The sequence below is a fragment of the Papio anubis genome, chromosome 11 (assembly GCF_008728515.1).
Source record: "Papio anubis isolate 15944 chromosome 11, Panubis1.0, whole genome shotgun sequence".
Lineage (NCBI taxonomy): Eukaryota > Metazoa > Chordata > Mammalia > Primates > Cercopithecidae > Papio > Papio anubis.
Window position 1 is genome coordinate 10,117,822 of NC_044986.1, and position 14,673 is coordinate 10,132,494.

Genomic DNA, 14,673 nt, shown 5'->3' on the forward strand with positions numbered 1-14,673 from the left:
AAATGCAAAAATACAGGCAAATACAACAACGTTTCCTTTTTCTCTTGAGCTTTCTATATTAGTTTGGCAGTTGAAGCAAAAATTATAAAATTGTCTAATGTGGTTCTCAATGTAGGTAGAGAAAATATTTAAGACAATAATATGATAAATCAGGAATGACAGAAGGGTATAAAAGTTGATAAGGTCTCTACACTTCACTTGAACTGGTAAATGTGGACACTAGTCAATTTAGATAAGTTATGTACATGTACTGCAAGTTCTAAAGCAACCACTAAAAAAAAGTTATACAAAGAGATATACTCAAAAACATTAAAATAGCATTCTAAAAAATGTCCAAGCAACTCACAGAAAGGCAGAAAATAGAAAAATGAAAAAGGAGAAGAAACATAAAACAAAAAAGTGGCAAACTTAAGCTTATCATAGCAATAGTCACATTAAATGTAAATGATCTAAACACACCAATTAAAAAACAGAGACTGGCAGAGTTGACTTCAAAAAAATGACCTAACTATATGCTGTCTATAAGAAACTCCCTTCAAATATAGTGATAAGTTGAAAGTATTTATGGGTTCCACATTTGTGGAGTCAACTATTAGGTTCATGCAAAAGTAATTGTGGTTTTTGTCATGACTTTTAATGGCAAAAACTGCAATTACTTTTGCATCAAAATAATGACTGTGAATTGAAAATATTTGAAAGAAAAACTGCACCTATACTGAACATGTACGGGTTTTTTTTCTTGTCATTATTCCCTATGTAATACAGTATAACAACTCTTTACATCGCATTTACATTGTATTAGGTATTTTATGTAATCAAGAGATAATTTAAAGTATACAGGAGGATGTGTGTAGGTTATGTGCAAATACTACACCATTGTATATAAGGGACTTAAGCATCAGCAGATTTTGGCATTCACAGAAAGTCCTAGAACCAGTTCCCCACAGATACCAAGAAATGACCATACCATCCAGACATTAATCGAAAGAAAGCAACAGGAGTAGCTATATTAACATCAGAAAAAAAGTTGACTTCAAAGTAAAGAAAATTGCCAGTGACAGAGAGGGATATTGCGTAATGATAAAAGGGTCAATTTACCATGAAAACATAACAATCTTTAAAAAAAAAAATCAGTCTTACTATACGACCCATCAATCGCATCCTAGGCACTTATCTCAGAGAAATGAAGGTTTATGTCCTCACAAAGGCCTGTATGTGATTGTTTATTGCAGCTTTCTGTAATAGCCAAAAACTACAACCAAAGCATCACTCAATAGGTCAGTGGTCAAACAAACTGTGCTACATTCATACTATGGAACACTACTCAGAAAAGAAAAAAGAGAAGAAGGAGGAATGGAACTACTGATTCATGCAACAACATGGACAGACCTCAAGGGTATTATGTTAAGCGAAAAAAGCCAGTCTCATAGGTCACATAATGCATAATTCCATCTATAGAGCATTCTCGAAACAAAATGAAAGAGATCGGTTGCCAGAAGTTAGAGACGGTGGGAGGTTATGGGACAATGGATATAACTATGAAATGGGAGATAGTTGTGGTAATGGAATAGTTCTGTATCTTGATTGCAGTAGTGGATACCAAAGCCTACACATAAAATAAAATATCATAGAACTGTACACACACATTGTATTAATGTCAATTTTCTCATTTTTTATATTGTACTGTAATTATGTAAAATATAACCACTGGGATAAACTGGATAAGGGTGTGTGGAACCACCCACCCCCAACTCCTGTATCACCTTTGCAATAATGAGTTTAAAAACAATTGACTTCTTCTGTGAAGTGACCCTCACCCTCTTAAAGGGGCTGCCCCTTGATCCACAGCCCTGTCCCATATCTGTTCTCCCACCAGCCTCTGGGCAGGGGCTAGGACTTCTTTCTTTTTTTTTTTTTTTTTTTTTTGTATCTCTTCAAAACAGTGCCTGGGTTATAGTAGCTTCTCAGTAAATATTTGTTGAATGACTAAGTGAGTGTGTGACTTGCAACCCTGGTTCTATCACAGAACAACCTGGGCCACATGGGAGAAGAATGTCACAGCCTAAGACAAGAAAAAGTAGTGTAAATTTTAAGTCACCCCAGACAAGCTGGCTTCTTTCTGATGTGACTAGATCCATTCTGGCTGCTTAGAAATAGTCTTTTGCCAAACAACTGCATCTCCAGGAATCTAGTTGTTGTGTGCCACTAATTATAAAAATAATACATGTGAGAATTGCCAGGATGCTAAAACTATTAAGTTTAATGGGAAACAGGATATTTACAAGATTCAGATGATTTATTAATTACAAAAAAGAAAACAGTAATTTAACAGTGGCAGACACTACCTTTCTTACTTAATGTTAATCCAAATTAACATCACTTCTAATGAGACAAAATGGCATCATGTGCCTCCCATCTAATGCACCGAGAACAACAATCTATGGCTTCCTGCCCAAACACATAACCCGAATCTAACGATGAAACATCAGACACACACAGATTGAGGGATATTCTACAAAACAAAACTAGTCTTTATTCTTCAAAAATATCAAACTATGGCCAGGAGCAGTAAGGTGGGAGGATAGTTTGAGACCAGGAGTTCAAGACCAGCCTGGACAATACAGCAAGACCCTGTCTCTACGAAAATTTAAAAATCAGCCTGGTGTGGTGTTGCATGCCTGTAGTTCTAGCTACCCAGGAGGCTGAGGTGAAGGGATCACTTGAGCCCAGGAGTTTGAGGCTGCAGTGAACTATGATCACACCACTGCACTCCAGCCTGGGCAAGAGAGCAGGAATCTATCTTAAGAAAGTATGTATCAAGGTCATAAAATGCAAAGAAAGGCTAAAGAATCATTCCAGATTAAAGAAGATTAAAAAATAGAATGCTTGGTATAATTTGAATACAGACTGTGGGTTGGATAATTGCATGTGTGTATACATGCAGGTATCACTGTTACATTTCCCAGGGTTGACACCCTTACTAACGTGTGCAGCAGAATGTCCCTGTGTTCAGGGGATACACACTGAAGTATTTACATGTGAAAGAGGAATGGTGAAACAAAGCAATGTGGCAAAATGGTACCAATTGGTGAATCTAGGTGACTGGTACATGGAGTTCTTTTCGGTAAATTTTAAATTATTTCAAAATAAAAAGGCTTTTAAAAATCATACATGTAAAAAAAAATTATACCTGTATACATTTGTATGCTGGGAGGAAAGGCAGCTTTAGGCCGACTCTGAGTTGTAGCATCCTATAGCAAATCAAAAACAAAAAAGAAAGAAAAGAAACTGTCCCTGAATGTCCTCAAGTTCTCTAAACGCCTGCGCAGCTCTTTGCACCCCTCAGCATTCTGTCTGCTCAAATGTTCTACTGGGGCTGGAGGAAGAGACCCCTCCTGTCCTTGCAGCTGCAGCTCACTCAGCCTAAGTTAAAATGGTGGGAGGAGGCCAGGGGAATGCAGGAGGCCTGGGAAGCACCTGAGACAGTAAGATAAGCAGCCCCTGCCTGAACCATGGCAATTTGATCAAAATGGTCTCTGAGATGCTCTCTCTCACCTCTTCTCACAAAGGCACGATAGCCCTATTTGGCTCAAGCCAACTCATGGATTTTACTCATTATTTTTCCTGTTGAACTCTTGGTTCACAGTGAAGATCATTTGCAAATAAAGCCCAGAGTTTCTAAAGGGTTTATGAGACAATCAACCAGGCAGGAATGTAGTCTCCGGTGTCAAATCAGTCTCTGACTATCCATTCTTCTTCTTTTTTTTAATATCGCTCGTTTTTTTCTCTGTTAAAGTTGTTTCTATTCATCTCACTTTACCACTGCCCAGACCAATCTTCCTAAATTAGCAGAGGCTTGCAGCACCCTGCATGGGGAAGGAAAGTGGGGCGGGGCGGGGAGGGGAGCAGAATAGACAGACAGACTGTCTGCAGCAAAACTATTTAATTCGAGCGGGTTGCCCCCTCTGAAAAATGATGTCCACATCAGATAAGGAGACGGGCAGTTTAAATTGTTCTATCAGAACCGAGTTGCCTGTTTTTGAAGCTCATTCTAGACAATTGAAAACTGTTCTCTTCTCCTTTTTCTATAACGCAATTGCCCAACTTGAAGGCTGTTTGTGATTGAAGTAGGGGCCACAATAATTTATACAGTAAAAGCCTCTATCTAGATCAAATTGTATATTTTCTACGTAACTATGCTGGGTAAATAGTCCCTCTGTTTTACCTTTAATGCAGTATCTTTATGCATTCTGTCAAGCTAACACTCCTTTGGGAATATTTTACATGCTAGTACACAGGCAACTTGCTACTTACTACATTTAATGTGGTTTGGCTTTTCGCAGATGAGAATATTAAGTGTTATATCTGCCTTCCTTAGAAGCAGTTTGCCCTGTGAATGTGCATTTGTTGCCCTAATGGGTCTTTTCCTGTTTTAATTAATATGACAACATAGTAGTGTCATCAACCAATATTTATGGAGCAACCCTCTAAGGCTTGTGGCCTGTGCTGGGGGCTTTAATTAAAAGGTCCTATCTTATTCTGGGGATCTATGCAACAGAGATATTCACACAGCTGTGCAAGGGCAGCTATACAAGGAGCTGGCTGTAGCATCATTTGCTATGGCACAACAATGGGATTGACTAAATAGATTATTATACAGCCATTAAAGAACTGGATCAATGAGTATTAATTAAAATGGAAAGATACTCATGATATATTGGGGAATCAAAAAAAAGAGAACTGAAAAATATTACTGATAGAATGATCCAATTTTCAAGGAGAAAAAAAATCTCAGGCCAGCCACAGTGGCTCGTGCCTGTGATCCCACCACTTTGGGCAGCCAAAGCAGGAAGATCACGTGAGCCCAGGACTTTGAGACCAGCCAGAACAACATAATGAGACCCCATCTCTACAAAAACATTTAAAAAACAAAAATTAGCCAGGCATGGTGGCTCACACCTATGAGGCAGGAGGATTGCTTAAGCACAGGAGATCAAGCCTACAGTGAGCTATGTTCATGCCACTGGACTCCAGCCTGGGCAACACAACAAGCCCCTGTCTCAACAACAACAACAAAAAATCTCAATACATGCATTGTGTGGGTATGAGTGTTTGTGTTCACAAGTAGCTGTGCATGAAGCTTCTATTTACATTTCTAAAATCTAGAATAATATATACCAAACTTTTGTCAATAGTAACCCTTAGGGAGTAATACTAAAGTAGAGGGCAAGGAGATATTTATACTCTATTTCAAACATCTGTATATTATTTGAACTTTCTATAAAGAACATAGGCCTTTTGTAAATATGAAAAATAAAATATTTCTTAAGAGATAGTGGTCATTCCACTTATACACTGTTGGTGGTAGTGTAAATTAGTTCAACCATTGTGGAAGACAGTGTGGTGATTCCTCAAAGACCTAAAGACAGAAATACCATTTGACCCAGCAATAGCATTACCAGGTATATACCCAAAGGAATATAAATTGTTCTACTATAAGGACACATGCACGTGCATGTTCATTGCAGCCCTAGTCACAGTAGCAAAGACATGGAATCAACCTAAATGCCCATCACTGATAGTCTGGATAAAGAAAATGTGGTACATATACACCATGGAATACTATGCAGCCATAGAAAGGAATGAGATCATGTCCCTTGCAGGGACATGATGGAGCTGCAGGTCATTATCCCTAGCAAACTAATGGGAACAGAAAATCAAATACCACATGTTCCCACTTATAAGTGGCAGATAAATGATGAGAACACATGGACACATAGAGGGGAACAACGCACACCAGGGCCTACCAGAGGGTGGAGGGTGGGAGGAGGGACACGATCAGGAAAAATAACTAATGGGTGCTGGGCTTAATACTTGGGTGACGAAATAATCTGTGCAGTAAACCCCACATTTACCTGTGTAACAAACCTGCACATGTACCCCTGAACTTAAAAGTTAAAAAAAAGAGAGAGAGTGTTCATTTAATAATCATATAGGCTATCTTTATAATCACAGGAACAAGCAAAAGAGAGAGCAAAATAACTAAATAAATAATCTTCACAAATGAACAAAAGCTCTTTAAATTAACTGTTTTCCTTTGTTCAGGGGGCACACTGGGAGACCCCGTGAACATTCAGGATGGGGCAATCATCACTTCATGAACAATTAAAACAGTGGAACACTAACACCTCCATGTGCCTAGGGGGCACTGTGATATCCAGTTATTCAATGGTGGTGAAGATAAAGAGCTCTATCTCCAGGGCTTCATGAGAGGCTCAGAGGATCCTGGGCAGTTGGAAGAGAAATCTGGAGAAAAAAATAATAATGACACAGCCCTCTTAAAGGACATAGGACTTGAAGCGCTTGGTTACACCAGGATTTTATATACCAGATGTAGACTCCAGGATCTACTGTTTTCTGAACACACTGTTCTGTTTAGACCATAAAAATAACCAGATTTCTGGGAATCAATAACAATGGTGTGGAGTAGGGGAGGGAGGGGGACAAAAAGCCTGATGCCCCCACCTCAGGCATGCCCAGGAATATCATACACAGGTGTGTGGCTGGATGTATGCAAACCATGATGGAAACAGGGGGGATCACAAATGCATCCAAAATCAATCACCTGCCTGGGAAGAGCAGTGGAAACATAAGCTTCTCGTAATTTTTGAAAAACAGAACGTTAAAGACAAACATGTTTGAAATCCATAAAATAATTAGGGGTAAAAAGTAAATCAGTGGCATCTCAAATGCAAATTTAACTTAGGAACTACCTTAGTACCTGACCATTAGAGAAGATTCACCTGTCCCGGGCATCCTGAGCCCAGTAGCCAAGGTTGCAAGAGGGATAGCATTTTCTGTTTGGCTCTACTGCTCAGTCAACTTGAAAATGCAAGCAGTCATGCTCTCATGTATAACATTCTAAAAAATCATTGTATGTGGAATTGATCAAGCAAGTTTTATACTCAAAACAATCATTTTTGAGCATGTACTGTGTGCTGAATACTGTGCATGGTGCTTTCACATTTATCACTTCACTAAGTCCTCACAACCCACCAATGCTTTAATGTGTATTAAGGATGATGATTACAGAGGGTGATGTTGAGTTAAAATAAAGTAAATCCTGCAAGCAAGCAAGAACCCTTTGGGTTATGCAAATTCCAAACTTCACTGCCAGGTATTTCAGATTATCTTAAATGCAGAACAATGTGAACACCCAAACATCTGTCAATCTGTATATACATTTCCTTTTATTCCTTCCTTTGGTCCAACGCAGTGTTCTTAATTTTTTTTTTTTTTTTTTTTTAAAGGTTCTCACTCCCATTGCCCAATCTGGAGTGCAGTGGTGCTATCTCGGCTCACTGCAGCCTCAACAGCCTGGGCTCAAGTGATCCTCCCACCGCAGCCCCTCAGGTAGCTGGGACTACAGACATGTGCCACCCTGCAAATTTTTTAATTTGTTTTTGTTTTTCTTTTTTTTTTTTTTTTTTTTTGAGATGGAGTCTCGCTCTGTCGCTAGGCTAGAGTGCAGTGGCACCATGTTGGCTCACTGCAACCTCCGCCCCCTGGGTTCAAGCAATTCTCCTGCCTCTGCCTCCCGAGTAGCTGGGGTAGCTGGGACTGCAGGGGAACGCCGCCATGTATGGCTCATTTTTTTTTTTTTTTTTTTTTTTAGTAGAGATGGGGTTTAACCATGTTGCCCAGGTTGGTCTCGAACTCCTGGGCTCAAGCAATCCACCTACCCCAGCCTCCTGAAGTGTTAGGATTACAAGCGTGAGCCACCAAACCGGGCCACAGTGTTCTTAATCTTTAATGAGCATAAGAATAACTGTACTGGCCCGGCACGGTGGTTCACGCCTGTAATCCAGGCACTTTGGGAGGCCAAGGTGGGTGGATCACGAGGTCAAAAGTTCAAGACCAATGTGGCCAGCATGGTGAAACCCTGTCTCTACTAAAAACATAAAAATTAGCCGGGCATGGTGGCAGATGCCGGTAGTCCAAGCTGCTCGGGAGGCTGTGGCAGGAGAATTGCTTGAACCCAGCAGGTGGAGGTTGCAGTGAGCTGAGATCGCACACTGCACTCCAGCCTGGGCAACAGAGTGAGACTCCATCTCGGGGAAAAAAAAAAAAAAGAAGAAGAAGAACTGTACTGTACAGAGTTATTGTAGAGGACATTTGTGGGGTTTTGGGTAAGGGCAGACAGGACAATCTGTATAGCATACAACCCGCACCAGCCTTGTTGGAAAGCAGTATACCCTTCCTAACCATAAACAACTAGAGAACTTGAGCTTCCCTCTCACCATCTCCCAATAGCCTACTCAACCAATCAGATACTTCCATCCAGGACTTTGAATCTGGAGCAAATGAGAAAATAAACAAGAGAAAGTTAGAATCCAAATGCAGTGGTAGCAGTGGTAATATCTAGCAGAAACAGCAGTGTCCTGGCAAGACTATTACAACTAAAACACCATAGCTATATACTCAATTCATTAGGCTAGTATAACTTCATCATGAAAATCTGATAAATACAGTACAATAAAAGAAAATCATATCCCAATCTCTCATTCACATGGATATAAAAATCCTAAACAAATATTAACACACCAAATCCAGCAATAAGCAATATAGATCAAGTTGGGTTTAGAGCAGGAATTCAAGGTTGGTTTAACATTAGAAAAATCCATGTATTTTACCACATTCACAGATTAAAGAAGAAAAATTAAAAGACTTTTTTTCATAGTAGAGAAGAAGCATTTGATAATATTCATCATCCTTCATGATGGGGGGAGGAAAAAGTTGTAATAAACCAGAAATAGAAGGAAGTTTCCCTAAACTGATAAAGCATATACACTCTCACCAAACATTATGCTTAGTGGTAAAATTATGAGAGTTTTATTTTTAAGATTGCAAACAAGACAATGATGCCCACTATCACTACTTCTACTGAATATTTTACTAGAGGTCCTAACCAGTGCAATAAGGCAAATAAATAAATAGTGTAAGGATTGGAAAGGAAGACATGAAACTGTCATTATTTGTGGATGATACTATTGTTTATATTTAAAAATCTTTTAAAATCCTTAGATAGTTTATTATTATTAATAATGGAATTTGGCAAGCCTACTACATTTTTAAAAAACCAATATATAAAAAATAATTGTATTTCTATATACAAAAATAATTTTTTTAATGATACAGTTTTCAATTGCATCAAAAGTAGCAAGTACTTCTTCACAACCTCCATGGATAAAACCAAATAATTATGAAACTATTAAAGAAGACCTAAGTATACTATGCGTTTACCTGGGTGACAAAATAATCTATACACCAAATTTTCATAACACGCAATTTACCTGTGTAACAAACCTGCACATATACCTTTGAACCTAAAATAAAAGTTAAAAAGAGACCTAAGTAAATGGAAATACACATCATGTTCATGGATTGGAGGACTCAATTATTGCAAAGATACTAATTTTCTCCCTAAAGTGATCTATAGATTCAAAGCAATACCATTAGCAAAATCCCAACAGATATTTTGTATAAGTTGAAAGGCAAGTCTAAATTTTATATGAAGAAGCAAAAGGCCAAGAATAGTTAAGAAACTCTTGAAAAGAACAAGATAGAGTACTCTTCTGCTAGCTGTTAAGATCAGAAAACAAAACTGTTATTAAACTTAGCACAGTATACTGGCCCAAAGAGAGAGACAAATAGACAAGTGGAACAGAATATGAAACAAAGAAACAAATCCCAGCATATATGGACACTTGATTTATTGTAAAGCTAGCACTGCCAATCTGTAGGGAAAGATAATAAATAGAGCTGAGAAAATTTAATATCCATATGAAAAAAATTAAAGTGGACCTCTACCTCACACCGTGCTCAAAAGTCAACTCCAGGCAGATTATAGACTTAAATGTAAAAGGCAAAATAGTACAGAAGACTGTCTTTGTGAGAAAGAATTATAAAACATTAACTATAAAGGAAAAGATTGGTAACATTCATTACATTCAAATTAAAAGCTTCTGTTTATCAAAACATACTAGTAAGAGAAAGGAAATGGAAGCTACAGAACAGAAATTATTTCCAACACATAAAACCAACAAAGGTCTCACGTCCAGAATACATCAAGAAGCCTCGGAAATCAGTATGAGAAACTCAGACAATTCAGTGTTTTTTTAAAGACTTGAATAGATATTTTACAAAGTGGAAACCTAAATGCCAGTAAATATATATTAATAAAAAGGTAATCAACCTCTTTTGTAATCAAGAAATTCAAATGAAAGTCATCAACAAGCTACCCTACAAATCTACCGCACAGGCTAAAACTGCTAAAAGTGTCCTTTTATTTGATTATAAGGGAGGGGCCAGAGAGCCACCCTGGCTCCATTCAGTTCTGACAGTGACTGTCTCGATGTAACTGAGAAAAGTATTGTTTTAGATATAAGAAATTTACTAGTATTATGAGTGATCCTCCAACTTTTTTGGTAGGCATTCAGATTAAAGCTGATTCCCTGCTGTGTATCACAAAGTCTCAGGATTGGAAGTAGCATGCATGAAAGTTTCTTGTTTTTTCCCTCTAATTCTTCTAAACAATTCCACCCCACCACTCTGGCCCCCTCAAAGCTCTCCTTCCCTTCTAGACTTGAGCTTTCTCCCAGGCTACTGCAAAATTGCATCTTTCATATGTTGACTGTGAAGGCCATTTGTTGCAAGCACTAAACTAGTTGGTGGTTTAGGCCAATATACATGGTGTCCTAAAGCACATTTTCCAGCTTCAAAATTGTCAAGTAACAAGTCCTGCCAAAGCCAACTGTGTACCACACCACAGCACTCCACAGACAGGCAGATAGACACCGTTAACCCTGAATTAATTGGCAGCTGCTCTTTGGCTGCCTAGAGGGAGGAGATCATCAGAACAATTTTCTGGAAGCCAACCTGTGCCTTGGTGGGAGTCTAGGGCAGTGGAAATCATTACAGACTTATCATACCTGGACCTGGAAACAATTTTGATCATAAATCCATGTTTCATCTTTCAGAAAAATGAAGTCCAAAAAGTTACAGTTCAAGGTCTAACAACTCAAAATGGATCAAGTTGCAGAACTCTAACCTCCCAGACCCCACTTCTGAACTTCATCCCACTTCCCTTCAGTCTACTTGTCTGACTGGACTGTTCTCGTGTATAAACCTTGGGCAACCAACCTGACCAAAAGGATGTCAGACCTTATCTAGTTCATCAAATAATTCAAATGTCGTGTCAAATGCCATTGTAGATTTCCCTGCTCTGAAAACAGTTTTCATCTGCTGCTCGTGAGAGAGCTTTCATGCATCCCCATGTTGTCCTGTCATAGATCTTACAAAAGACTAGCATCTCTGTCCATCCGAGCCTCCACACAGTCACCGATGTCTTTGTCTTATTCCTTGCACTTGCTCCAGGGACCGCATACCAAGAACACAGCATGGACACAAGGGAATAAGACGCAGCTGGCCTCCCTTCCTCACACTAGAGGCTTCCTTTTTCTTCCTCTGAGCACTTGAGTTTCCGATAAAGTGCCCATCTCCCATGACCAAGAAGAGGTCAAATTAAGAATGGTGCTCTCTTTAGCAACTACAAAAGGTTCTCATTTTCTCATCAAGTAAAGTTCCCTAATGGCTGGTATATGAGCCCAATTTCTAACCAGTCCTGAATTGAACCATTTCCCTCTCAGTGGCATAGGCTCCCTGTGGGGCAGATTTTCACAGGCACTGCAGGTGCCAGAAGAAATTGGCAGGAACCATCTCTCCCTTTTAGACTTCTTGCCTTTGGTGTTTTAATTCGGTTCCAAACCTAAACCTTACAGGGGGACTGAGAAATCACAAGAGTCCTTAAACCCCGTGAATCATAAGCTGCAGCCCATATTTATTTAAAGAAAACCAGTTCCTCCTTTCTAAGCTGACCTAGAGAAGACAGAGGGTAAATTAGATGAGGAGGGAGAGGAGCCTCATGCCGAATAAATGATTTAAATAATCACGGTTCGGGGACTCTGGAGCCTCTATATTGATGGCTTTTAAAAGACCCTGGAAATCTACCCCACCCAAGCAACAATCCTTTTACTGAGATATTTTCTATCTCTGGACCACAAAGTTTCCCAAGTGAGGTTTCTGGGCTCCCTACCTTGGCCCTGTGCATGCCACGCCCAACTGTGCCTTCTCCTGCCCAGTCTAAGCCAGCAGCCTGTGAAAAACAACCCAAGGGCTTCCCATTCTTCATGCAGCAGCTCAGAGGCAACCAAGAAGCAGCTGGAACATTCATGAAGCCTTAATATGATTTTAATTTAGGATATTAAGACAGCTGCAGTGATCTCACACTCCTAGCTTTCAAACTCAAGTCTAATGACTCTTTTGCTGCAGCCAATGCTGTCACAACTCTCCTGGCATCTCCTGACAATTTAAACTGCTGGGCCTGGTGAGTGCCCAGTGCTGTGGGTCAACACCACCTTTCCTTACTCATTCTGTCAATATTTGATGATCTTAACTCATGGTCAGTGGATGAAACAGACCATTCATGCAAGTGATTTCATTTCCTCTTCATGTTAAAAATGAGAAACACAGCCTAGACAACATAATGAAAACCTGTCTCTAGGAGAAATAGAAAAACTAGCCAGGCGTGGTGGTGCATGTGTGTAGTCTCAGCTACTCAGGAGGCTGAGGCAGGAGGATCAATTGAGCCTGAGAGGTGGAGGCTGCAGTGAGCTATGATCCTGCCACTACACTCCAGCCTAGGTTACAGAGCAAGAATCTGTCTCAAAAAAAAAAAAAAAAAAAAGGGAGAGAGAGAGAGGGAGAGAAACCCAAAGCCCAGAGGGGTTAAGCGACTTTTCCGAGGTCACACAGCAGTAATGATACCTGATTCCAAGATTGGCTTTGGTCCCTGGATGCCAAGCTACCTCCTTCCTTGGGCCCTGCTGATCTGCCACTCACTGGGCTTGCAGTTTGCGGTGTCCTTCCGTAATGGGAGTGAGTGTTCTCCCAGGTCACTCCCTCTGTCCCTCAGGACCCCTCTGTGGCCCCTGCACATGTCTGCCTCACCAGGGGACAGAGGAGCCATCTGAGTTTCTCCAGTGCACACTGGTGGCCTCTGGTTCAGCAGCCTCTCATCTGACTCTGATCCACTCAGCCACCTTCTGTTGCCCATGTTGCCCAGATCACATAACATCTAGGTCTCTCAGCCTGGCACACAGGCTCTCCAAGATCCTGCTCCAGCCTCCGCAGTCCCCGCAACTTCCTCCCTATCCTTATGGTCCAGGAGCTTGGACCTGCGCACCAGCCCCTGCACACCATGACCCAACACCTTGGCTTGTGCTCCTCCTTCTGCCAGGAGCATCCCTTCCCTCCTCACTTCCATTCTCATTCACATTCATCTCCCTTCTCCTGACTAGTCCTCAACTACTCGAATGACCCCTCCTCCAGGAAGCCGCCTCTGATTCCATCCTCAGGCCCCTGTCTAGCCTCCATGGTACCTTGCTTCTCATGCCCTACCAAAGTCTTATAGCCCTGTCATATAGCAATCTAGCTGTGTGTCTGTCTCCCTCAGCAGCATCCAGAGTGCAGGGACCATGTCTTACCACACCTGTGGTCCCCAACACAGCCCTCAGCTGACACAGACTGGGCCATGCCTGCCCTGGGACTGCCCAGCTTCCCAGTCTGGCAAGGGCACTGGCCCAAAAAAGGCTGCAGGCATCAGCCCCACCGAGGCTTTGTGGTTCTGCTCTGTGCTGCAGACAAAGGCCATGCTCACAAAGGGAACAGTGTGGTCACCTCTCCCAGAGCCGAGAACAAAGGGATGGCACGTGGGCATCGCCTTTGGTGGTGATGGCCACTCTGAGCCAGGCTACACACACATCACTGGTTGCCATGGCACATTTTAATTAAGCGTAAGGATTTCGTGGCTTGATAACAGAAAATGCATCTTCCTTTTGTCTCTGGTCTCTTTGGGAACAGACACGGGGGTGTGGAGCTTGGTGCTGATTCTTAGCAAAGGAGAGGGGTGAGCAGACCCCTGGAGCGACACCCCTGGTTCGGGGGAGACTGCCCTTCTGACATGCTCCTGTGCTCTTGCTTTGGGACCAGTCTCCACTGTCAGGAGGGGTGTCCCCCAAACTGCTGCCCACGATGGGCTAAGGGGACAGGACAGTGCTGGGCAGGCTGCTCTTACTCTCACCCCCTTTGTCCGTTGTCTCTGCCTTCATCAGGATTCAAAACCAGGCCACAGCAGGGCACAGAAACAGAACAGCAATATGAGCAAATCCTGGCCACACACAGTGGCACATGCTTGTAATCCCAGCATGCTCGGAGGCTGAGGCGGGAGGATGGCTTAAGGCCAGCAGTTCAAGACCAGCGCTGGCAACATAATGAGACCCAGTCTCTACAAAAACATAAAAATTTTAAAAAAGTAGGCAGGTGTGGTGGTGCGTGCTGGTAGCCCCAGCTACTCAGAAGGCTGAGGTGAAAGGATCACCTACCTGAGCCCAGGAGGCTGAGGCTTCAGCGAGATACGATCGTGCCATTGCACGCCAGCCCGAGCAACAGAGTGAGACTCTATTTCAAAAAAAAAAAAAAAAAAAAAACAAAGGAAAATAAATGAAAAACCAAAGGGGCTCTGCCAACAGCAAGCATGTGGCTAGTGTGCAGCTG